The sequence below is a fragment of the Salmo salar genome, unplaced genomic scaffold (genome assembly GCF_905237065.1).
Source record: "Salmo salar unplaced genomic scaffold, Ssal_v3.1, whole genome shotgun sequence".
NCBI classification, from domain to species: domain Eukaryota; kingdom Metazoa; phylum Chordata; class Actinopteri; order Salmoniformes; family Salmonidae; genus Salmo; species Salmo salar.
The window spans coordinates 55,001-65,728 of NW_025549445.1; the positions used below are offsets into that span (position 1 = coordinate 55,001).

At 49.5% G+C, this 10,728-nt stretch overlaps 1 protein-coding gene across 1 annotated transcript in view; it reads right to left on the bottom strand.

The window, feature by feature from the left end:
• The window catches only part of LOC123738273 (uncharacterized PPE family protein PPE24-like), a 3,234-nt gene extending 2,366 nt beyond the window's left edge, over positions 1 to 868 (bottom strand). The window contains exon 1 of the mRNA XM_045713321.1: positions 1 to 868. This exon is cut by the window's left edge and continues 2,366 nt beyond it. The gene's annotated coding sequence lies outside the window, so the exon portion shown is untranslated.
• Between the last annotated feature and the right edge of the window lie 9,860 nt (positions 869 to 10,728).

Sequence of the window (10,728 nt, forward strand, 5' to 3'; positions counted from 1 at the left end):
AAAGCAGGCAGGATGCAAGGAGAAAGCAGGCAGGATGCAGGGAGAAAGCAGGCAGGATGCAGGGAGAAAGCAGGCAGGATGCAAGGAGAAAGCAGGCAGGATGCAGGGAGAAAGCAGGCAGGATGCAGGGAGAAAGCAGGCAGGATGCAGGGAGAAAGCAGGCAGGATGCAGGGAGAAAGCAGGCAGGATGCAGGGAGAAAGCAGGCAGGATGCAGGGAGAAAGCAGGCAGGGTGTAGGGAGAAAGCAGGCAGGATGCAGGGAGAAAGCAGGCAGGATACAGGGAGAAAGCAGGCAGGATGCAGGGAGAAAGCAGGCAGGATGCAGGGAGAAAGCAGGCAGGATGCAGGGAGAAAGCAGGCAGGATGCAGGGAGAAAGCAGGCAGGATGCAGGGAGAAAGCAGGCAGGATGCAGGGAGAAAGCAGGCAGGACGCAGGGAGAAAGCAGGCAGGACGCAGGGAGAAAGCAGGCAGGATGCAGGGAGAAAGCCGGCAGGATGCAGGGAGAAAGCAGGCAGGATACAGGGAGAAAGCAGGCAGGATGCAAGGAGAAAGCAGGCAGGGTGCAGGGAGAAAGCAGGCAGGGTGCGGGGAGAAAGCAGGCAGGATGGAGGGAGAAAGCAGGCAGGATGCGGGGAGAAAGCAGGCAGGATGCAGGGAGAAAGCAGGCAGGATGCAGGGAGAAAGCAGGCAGGATGCAGGGAGAAAGCAGGCAGGATGCAGGGAGAAAGCAGGCAGGATGCAGGGAGAAAGCAGGCAGGATGCAGGGAGAAAGCAGGCAGGATGCAGGGAGAAAGCAGGCAGGATGCAGGGAGAAAGCAGGCAGGATACAGGGAGAAAGCAGGCATGATGCAGGGAGAAAGCAGGCAGGATGCAGGGAGAAAGCAGGCAGGATGCAGGGAGAAAGCCGGCAGGATGCAGGGAGAAAGCAGGCATGATGCAGGGAGAAAGCAGGCAGGATGCAGGGAGAAAGCAGGCAGGATGCAGGGAGAAAGCAGGCATGAAGCAGGGAGAAAGCAGGCAGGATGCAGGGAGAAAGCAGGCAGGATGCAGGGAGAAAGCAGGCAGGAGGGGGGGAGAAAGCAGGCAGGATGCAGGGAGAAAGCAGGCAGGATGCAGGGAGAAAGCAGGCAGGATGCAGGGAGAAAGCAGGCAGGATGCGGGGAGAAAGCAGGCAGGATGCAGGGAGAAAGCAGGCAGGATGCAGGGAGAAAGCAGGCAGGATGCGGGGAGAAAGCAGGCAGGATGCAGGGAGAAAGCAGGCAGGATGCAGGGAGAAAGCAGGCAGGATGCAGGGAGAAAGCAGGCAGGATGCAGGGAGAAAGCAGGCAGGATGCAGGGAGAAAGCAGGCAGGGTGCAAGGAGAAAGCAGGCAGGGTGCAGGGAGAAAGCAGGCAGGATGCAGGGAGAAAGCAGGCAGGATGCAGGGAGAAAGCAGGCAGGGTGCAGGGAGAAAGCAGGCAGGGTGCAGGGAGAAAGCAGGCAGGATGCAGGGAGAAAGCAGGCAGGATGCAGGGAGAAAGCAGGCAGGATGCAGGGAGAAAGCCGGCAGGATGCAGGGAGAAAGCAGGCAGGATGCAGGGAGAAAGCAGGCAGGATGCAGGGAGAAAGCAGGCAGGATGCAGGGGGAAAGCAGGCAGGATGCAGGGAGAAAGAAAGCAGGAGGTACGGTATCATGGCGCCGTACTGGATGGCCACCGGTTTCCAAGCACTGACCCAACTTTGCTGTTTTGTGATTATTTTGTTGTTTATATTCCCTCTGTTTTCACGTCATGTATCCGCTACTATTTCTGACAACCGACAACAACTCTTGAGCATCAGATCAGCAGTTACTTTCCCCAATTCTGGCTTTTACTTCGACTCATCTGGCCTGGGCTCTCTCTGTAATTCCAACCCAATGTTCAGGCAACCCAAGAGGAAACGCCGACGTTACAGTCGCAATAAAGGGAGGATCCTGGTGAGATTAAGGCGAAGGGAAAACCGGCCACGTCTTCCCTCCATTCTACTGGCTAATGTACAGTCACTAGATAATAAGATGGAGGATCTCTGATCATCCCTCCATTCTACTGGCTAATCTACAGTCACTGGATAATAAGATGGAGGATCTCTGATCGTCCCTCCATTCTACTGGCTAATGTACAGTCACTAGATAATAAGATGGAGGATCTCTGATCGTCCCTCCATTCTACTGGCTAATGTACAGTCACTAGATAATAAGATGGAGGATCTCTGATCGTCCCTCCATTCTACTGGCTAATGTACAGTCACTAGATAATAAGATGGAGGATCTCTGATCGTCCCTCCATTCTACTGGCTAATGTACAGTCACTAGATAATAAGATGGACATCTGATCATCCCTCCATTCTACTGGCTAATGTACAGTCACTAGATAATAAGATGGAGGACCTCTGATCGTCCCTCCATTCTACTGGCTAATGTACAGTCACTAGATAATAAGTTGGAGGACCTCTGATCGTCCCTCCATTCTACTGGCTAATGTACAGTCACTAGATAATAAGATGGAGGATCTCTGATCGTCCCTCCATTCTACTGGCTAATGTACAGTCACTAGATAATAAGATGGACATCTGATCATCCCTCCATTCTACTGGCTAATGTACAGTCACTAGATAATAAGATGGAGGATCTCTGATCGTCCCTCCATTCTACTGGCTAATGTACAGTCACTAGATAATAAGATGGAGGATCTCTGATCGTCCCTCCATTCTACTGGCTAATGTACAGTCACTAGATAATAAGATGGAGGATCTCTGATCGTCCCTCCATTCTACTGGCTAATGTACAGTCACTAGATAATAAGATGGACATCTGATCATCCCTCCATTCTACTGGCTAATGTACAGTCACTAGATAATAAGATGGAGGATCTCTGATCGTCCCTCCATTCTACTGGCTAATGTACAGTCACTAGATAATAAGATGGAGGATCTCTGATCGTCCCTCCATTCTACTGGCTAATGTACAGTCACTAGATAATAAGATGGAGGATCTCTGATCGTCCCTCCATTCTACTGGCTAATGTACAGTCACTAGATAATAAGATGGACATCTGATCATCCCTCCATTCTACTGGCTAATGTACAGTCACTAGATAATAAGATGGAGGATCTCTGATCGTCCCTCCATTCTACTGGCTAATGTACAGTCACTAGATAATAAGATGGACATCTGATCATCCCTCCATTCTACTGGCTAATGTACAGTCACTAGATAATAAGATGGAGGATCTCTGATCGTCCCTCCATTCTACTGGCTAATGTACAGTCACTGGATAATAAGATGGAGGACCTCTGATCATCCCTCCATTCTACTGGCTAATGTACAGTCACTGGATAATAAGATGGAGGACCTCTGATCGTCCCTCCATTCTACTGGCTAATCTACAGTCACTAGATAATAAGATGGAGGACCTCTGATAGTGGATTTGCTGCCTACGGGACTCAGATAACTGCAATATTCTCTGCTTTTCTGAAACATGGCTCTCAGACAAGATACCCCCCACGGCTATGCAACTCAATGGATTCTCCGTTCACCGGGTGGACAGGACAGTGGAGTCGGTGGATTCTCCATTCACCGGGTGGACAGGACAGTGGAGTCGGTGGATTCTCCGTTCACCGGGTGGACAGGACAGTGGAGTCGGTGGATTCTCCATTCACCGGGTGGACAGGACAGTGGAGTCGGTGGATTCTCCATTCACCGGGTGGACAGGACAGTGGGGTCGGTGGATTCTCCATTCACCGGGTGGACAGGACAGTGGAGTCGGTGGAGGAGCTTTGCCACTTCATCAACTCCAACAGGTGTGTTAGTTTTGAGTTTGCAAGAAAGGCATTTCACTCTACTTGAAACTTGAAAGGTGAAGGTGGAACCCTTCACAGTTCCACGTAGAGCCCTTTCCAGTTCCATGTAGAGCCCTTTCCAGTTCCATGTAGAGCCCTTTCCAGTTCCATGTAGAGCCCTTTCCAGTTCCATGTAGAGCCCTTTCCAGTTCCATGTAGAACCCTTTCCAGTTCCATGTAGAGCCCTTTCCAGTTCCATGTAGAGCCCTTTCCAGTTCCATGTAGAGCCCTTTCCAGGTCCATGTAGAGCCCTTTCCAGTTCCATGTAGAACCCTTTCCAGTTCCACGTAGAGCCCTTTCCAGTTCCATGTAGAACCCTTTCCAGTTCCATGTAGAACCCTTTCCAGATCCATGTAGAGCCCTTTCCAGTTCCATGTAGAGCCCTTTCCAGTTCCATGTAGAGCCCTTTCCAGTTCCATGTAGAGCCCTTTCCAGTTCCATGTAGAACCCTTTCCAGTTCCATGTAGAACCCTTTCCAGTTCCATGTAGAGCCCTTTCCAGTTCCATGTAGAGCCCTTTCCAGTTCCATGTAGAACCCTTTCCAGTTCCATGTGGAGCCCTTTCCAGTTCCATGTAGAGCCCTTTCCAGTTCCATGTAGAGCCCTTTCCAGTTCCATGTAGAGCCCTTTCCAGTTCCATGTAGAGCCCTTTCCAGTTCCATGTAGAGCCCTTTCCAGATCCATGTAGAGCCCTTTCCAGTTCCATGTAGAACCCTTTCCAGTTCCATGTAGAGCCCTTTCCAGTTCCATGTAGAGCCCTTTCCAGTTCCATGTAGAACCCTTTCCAGTTCCACGTAGAGCCCTTTCCAGTTCCATGTAGAGCCCTTTCCAGTTCCATGTAGAACCCTTTCCAGTTCCATGTAGAACCCTTTCCAGTTCCATGTAGAGCCCTTTCCAGTTCCACGTAGAGCCCTTTCCAGTTCCACGTAGAGCCCTTTCCAGTTCCATGTAGAGCCCTTTCCAGTTCCATGTAGAACCCTTTCCAGTTCCATGTAGAGCCCTTTCCAGTTCCATGTAGAGCCCTTTCCAGTTCCATGTAGAGCCCTTTCCAGTTCCATGTAGAGCCCTTTCCAGTTCCATGTAGAGCCCTTTCCAGTTCCATGTAGAGCCCTTTCCAGGTCCATGTAGAGCCCTTTCCAGTTCCATGTAGAGCCCTTTCCAGTTCCATGTAGAGCCCTTTCCAGTTCCATGTAGAGCCCTTTCCAGTTCCATGTAGAGCCCTTTCCAGTTCCATGTAGAGCCCTTTCCAGTTCCATGTAGAGCCCTTTCCAGTTCCATGTAGAGCCCTTTCCAGTTCCATGTAGAGCCCTTTCCAGTTCCATGTAGAGCCCTTTCCAGTTCCATGTAGAACCCTTTCCAGTTCCATGTAGAGCCCTTTCCAGTTCCATGTAGAACCCTTTCCAGTTCCATGTAGAGCCCTTTCCAGTTCCATGTAGAACCCTTTCCAGTTCCATGTAGAGCCCTTTCCAGTTCCACGTAGAGCCCTTTCCAGTTCCATGTAGAGCCCTTTCCAGTTCCATGTAGAGCCCTTTCCAGATCCATGTAGAACCCTTTCCAGTTCCATGTAGAACCCTTTCCAGTTCCATGTAGAGCCCTTTCCAGTTCCATGTAGAACCCTTTCCAGTTCCATGTAGAGCCCTTTCCAGTTCCATGTAGAGCCCTTTCCAGTTCCATGTAGAACCCTTTCCAGTTCCATGTAGAGCCCTTTCCAGTTCCATGTAGAGCCCTTTCCAGTTCCATGTAGAGCCCTTTCCAGTTCCATGTAGAGCCCTTTCCAGTTCCACGTAGAGCCCTTTCCAGTTCCATGTAGAACCCTTTCCAGATCCATGTAGAGCCCTTTCCAGTTCCATGTAGAGCCCTTTCCAGTTCCATGTAGAGCCCTTTCCAGTTCCATGTAGAACCCTTTCCAGTTCCATGTAGAGCCCTTTCCAGTTCCATGTAGAGCCCTTTCCAGTTCCATGTAGAGCCCTTTCCAGTTCCATGTAGAACCCTTTCCAGTTCCATGTAGAGCCCTTTCCAGTTCCATGTAGAGCCCTTTCCAGTTCCATGTAGAACCCTTTCCAGTTCCATGTAGAACCCTTTCCAGTTCCATGTAGAGCCCTTTCCAGTTCCATGTAGAACCCTTTCCAGATCCATGTAGAACCCTTTCCAGTTCCATGTAGAACTCTTTCCACAGAGGGTTCTACATGAAATCCAAAACGGTTCAACCTGGAACCAAAAGGGTTCTCCTATGAGGACAGCTGAACCCATTTGGAAGCCTTTTTTTCTAAGAGTGCACTCCGTAGAAACAGACCTTCTTCTGGAGATGACATTCCTTCACTAATTGAATCAGATAGCAAATCAAAATGTAAAAAAAGAGTCTAAATTTGTTTGTTCATTTGTTATACAAAAACTATTTTACTATACATAATTCACTTCAAGCACATTTTGTCATTACAATTCTCCCTGTATTACTCTGAATTATTATGCTGAATATGCAGAAGCTGTAAATAATTCAACACTGCAGTGTTGATTTCTACTCAGTAGTTTGAATGATTTGTTTGGTTTCTGTCTCAGTTTACGTTTCTTGATTTTTTTCTATTTTCTATTTTTCTGTGTTCTGTATCAAGTAGAAACTGTGTCATTCTGAAAAACAGTTCAGACCCAGATATTAATCATTCTCTTCAAGTAGTCAGTCACTGCACCTCTCTCTGTTTTAAATGTAGTATGGCCAGACAGACTGTCAGTCCCTGCACCTCTCTCTGTTTTAACTGTAGTATGGCCAGACAGACAGCAGGCTGTCAGTCCCTGCACCTCTCTCTGTTTTAACTGTAGTATGGCCAGACAGACTGTCAGTCCCTGCACCTCTCTCTGTTTTAACTGTAGTATGGCCAGACAGACAGACTGTCAGTCCCTGCACCTCTCTCTGTTTTAACTGTAGTATGGCCAGACAGACTGTCAGTCCCTGCACCTCTCTCTGTTTTAACTGTAGTATGGCCAGACAGGCTGTCAGTCCCTGCACCTCTCTCTGTTTTAACTGTAGTATGGCCAGACAGACAGCAGACTGTCAGTCCCTGTACCTCTCTCTGTTTTAACTGTAGTATGGCCAGACAGGCTGTCAGTCCCTGCACCTCTCTCTGTTTTAACTGTAGTACGGCCAGACAGACAGCAGACTGTCAGTCCCTGCACCTCTCTCTGTTTTAACTGTAGTATGGCCAGACAGACAGACTGTCAGTCCCTGCACCTCTCTCTGTTTTAACTGTAGTATGGCCAGACAGACAGCAGGCTGTCAGTCCCTGCACCTCTCTCTGTTTTAACTGTAGTATGGACAGACAGACAGACTGTCAGTCCCTGCACCTCTCTCTGTTTTAACTGTAGTATGGCCAGACAGACTGTCAGTCCCTGCACCTCTCTCTGTTTTAACTGTAGTATGGCCAGACAGACAGACTGTCAGTCCCTGCACCTCTCTCTGTTTTAACTGTAGTATAGCCAGACAGACTGTCAGTCCCTGCACCTCTCTCTGTTTTAACTGTAGTATGGCCAGACAGGCTGTCAGTCCCTGCACCTCTCTCTGTTTTAACTGTAGTATGGCCAGACAGACTGTCAGTCCCTGCACCTCTCTCTGTTTTAACTGTAGTATGGCCAGACAGACAGACTGTCAGTCCCTGCACCTCTCTCTGTTTTATCTGTAGTATGGCCAGACAGACTGTCAGTCCCTGCACCTCTCTCTGTTTTAACTGTAGTATGGCCAGACAGACAGCAGGCTGTCAGTCCCTGCACCTCTCTCTGTTTTAACTGTAGTATGGCCAGACAGACAGACTGTCAGTCCCTGCACCTCTCTCTGTTTTAACTGTAGTATGGCCAGACAGACTGTCAGTCCCTGTACCTCTCTCTGTTTTAACTGTAGTATGTCCAGACAGACTGTCAGTCCCTGCACCTCTCTCTGGTTTAACTGTAGTATGGCCAGACAGACTGTCAGTCCCTGCACCTCTCTCTGTTTTATCTGTAGTATGGCCAGACAGACAGACTGTCAGTCCCTGCACCTCTCTCTGTTTTATCTGTAGTATGGCCAGACAGACAGCAGACTGTCAGTCCCTGCACCTCTCTCTGTTTTAACTGTAGTATGGCCAGACAGACAGACTGTCAGTCCCTGCACCTCTCTCTGTTTTAACTGTAGTATGGCCAGACAGACAGCTGGCTGTCAGTCCCTGCACCTCTCTCTGTTTTAACTGTAGTATGGCCAGACAGACAGCAGGCTGTCAGTCCCTGCACCTCTCTCTGTTTTAACTGTAGTATGGCCAGACAGACAGACTGTCAGTCCCTGCACCTCTCTCTGTTTTAACTGTAGTATGGCCAGACAGACAGCAGACTGTCAGTCCCTGCACCTCTCTCTGGTTTAACTGTAGTATGGCCAGACAGAGAAGCAGGCTGTCAGTCCCTGCACCTCTCTCTGTTTTATCTGTAGTATGGCCAGACAGACAGCAGGCTGTCAGTCCCTGCACCTCTCTCTGTTTTAACTGTAGTATGGCCAGACAGACAGCAGACTGTCAGTCCCTGCACCTCTCTCTGTTTTAACTGTAGTATGGCCAGACAGACTGTCAGTCCCTGCACCTCTCTCTGTTTTAACTGTAGTATGGCCAGACAGACAGCAGGCTGTCAGTCCCTGCACCTCTCTCTGTTTTAACTGTAGTATGGCCAGACAGACTGTCAGTCCCTGCACCTCTCTCTGTTTTAACTGTAGTATGGCCAGACAGACAGCAGACTGTCAGTCCCTGCACCTCTCTCTGTTTTATCTGTAGTATGGCCAGACAGACAGACTGTCAGTCCCTGCACCTCTCTCTGTTTTAACTGTAGTATGGCCAGACAGACAGCAGGCTGTCAGTCCCTGCACCTCTCTCTGTTTTAACTGTAGTATGGCCAGACAGACAGACTGTCAGTCCCTGCACCTCTCTCTGTTTTATCTGTAGTATGGCCAGACAGACTGTCAGTCCCTGCACCTCTCTCTGTTTTATCTGTAGTATGGCCAGACAGACTGTCAGTCCCTGCACCTCTCTCTGTTTTAACTGTAGTATGGCCAGACAGACAGACTGTCAGTCCCTGCACCTCTCTCTGTTTTAACTGTAGTATGGCCAGACAGACAGACTGTCAGTCCCTGCACCTCTCTCTGTTTTAACTGTAGTATGGCCAGACAGACTGTCAGTCCCTGTACCTCTCTCTGTTTTAACTGTAGTATGTCCAGACAGACTGTCAGTCCCTGCACCTCTCTCTGGTTTAACTGTAGTATGGCCAGACAGACTGTCAGTCCCTGCACCTCTCTCTGTTTTATCTGTAGTATGGCCAGACAGACAGACTGTCAGTCCCTGCACCTCTCTCTGTTTTATCTGTAGTATGGCCAGACAGACAGCAGACTGTCAGTCCCTGCACCTCTCTCTGTTTTAACTGTAGTATGGCCAGACAGACAGACTGTCAGTCCCTGCACCTCTCTCTGTTTTAACTGTAGTATGGCCAGACAGACAGCTGGCTGTCAGTCCCTGCACCTCTCTCTGTTTTAACTGTAGTATGGCCAGACAGACAGCAGGCTGTCAGTCCCTGCACCTCTCTCTGTTTTAACTGTAGTATGGCCAGACAGACAGACTGTCAGTCCCTGCACCTCTCTCTGTTTTAACTGTAGTATGGCCAGACAGACAGCAGACTGTCAGTCCCTGCACCTCTCTCTGGTTTAACTGTAGTATGGCCAGACAGACAGCAGGCTGTCAGTCCCTGCACCTCTCTCTGTTTTAACTGTAGTATGGCCAGACAGACAGCAGACTGTCAGTCCCTGCACCTCTCTCTGTTTTAACTGTAGTATGGCCAGACAGACTGTCAGTCCCTGCACCTCTCTCTGTTTTAACTGTAGTATGGCCAGACAGACAGCAGACTGTCAGTCCCTGCACCTCTCTCTGGTTTAACTGTAGTATGGCCAGACAGACTGTCAGTCCCTGCACCTCTCTCTGTTTTAACTGTAGTATGGCCAGACAGACAGCAGACTGTCAGTCCCTGCACCTCTCTCTGGTTTAACTGTAGTATGGCCAGACAGACTGTCAGTCCCTGCACCTCTCTCTGGTTTAACTGTAGTATGGCCAGACAGACAGCAGACTGTCAGTCCCTGCACCTCTCTCTGGTTTAACTGTAGTATGGCCAGAAGCAGCAGACTGTCAGTCCCTGCACCTCTCTCTGTTTTAACTGTAGTATGGCCAGACAGACAGCAGACTGTCAGTCCCTGCACCTCTCTCTGGTTTAACTGTAGTATGGCCAGACAGACAGCAGACTGTCAGTCCCTGCACCTCTCTCTGTTTTAACTGTAGTATGGCCAGACAGACAGCAGGCTGTCAGTCCCTGCACCTCTCTCTGTTTTAACTGTAGTATGGCCAGACAGACTGTCAGTCCCTGCACCTCTCTCTGTTTTAACTGTAGTATGGCCAGACAGACAGACAGACTGTCAGTCCCTGCACCTCTCTCTGTTTTAACTGTAGTATGGCCAGACAGACTGTCAGTCCCTGCACCTCTCTCTGTTTTAACTGTAGTATGGCCAGACAGACAGCAGACTGTCAGTCCCTGCACCTCTCTCTGTTTTATCTGTAGTATGGCCAGACAGACAGACAGACTGTCAGTCCCTGCACCTCTCTCTGTTTTAACTGTAGTATGGCCAGACAGACAGCAGGCTGTCAGTCCCTGCACCTCTCTCTGTTTTAACTGTAGTATGGCCAGACAGACTGTCAGTCCCTGCACCTCTCTCTGTTTTAACTGTAGTATGGCCAGACAGACAGCAGACTGTCAGTCCCTGCACCTCTCTCTGTTTTAACTGTAGTATGGCCAGACAGACAGCAGACTGTCAGTCCCTGCACCTCTCTCTG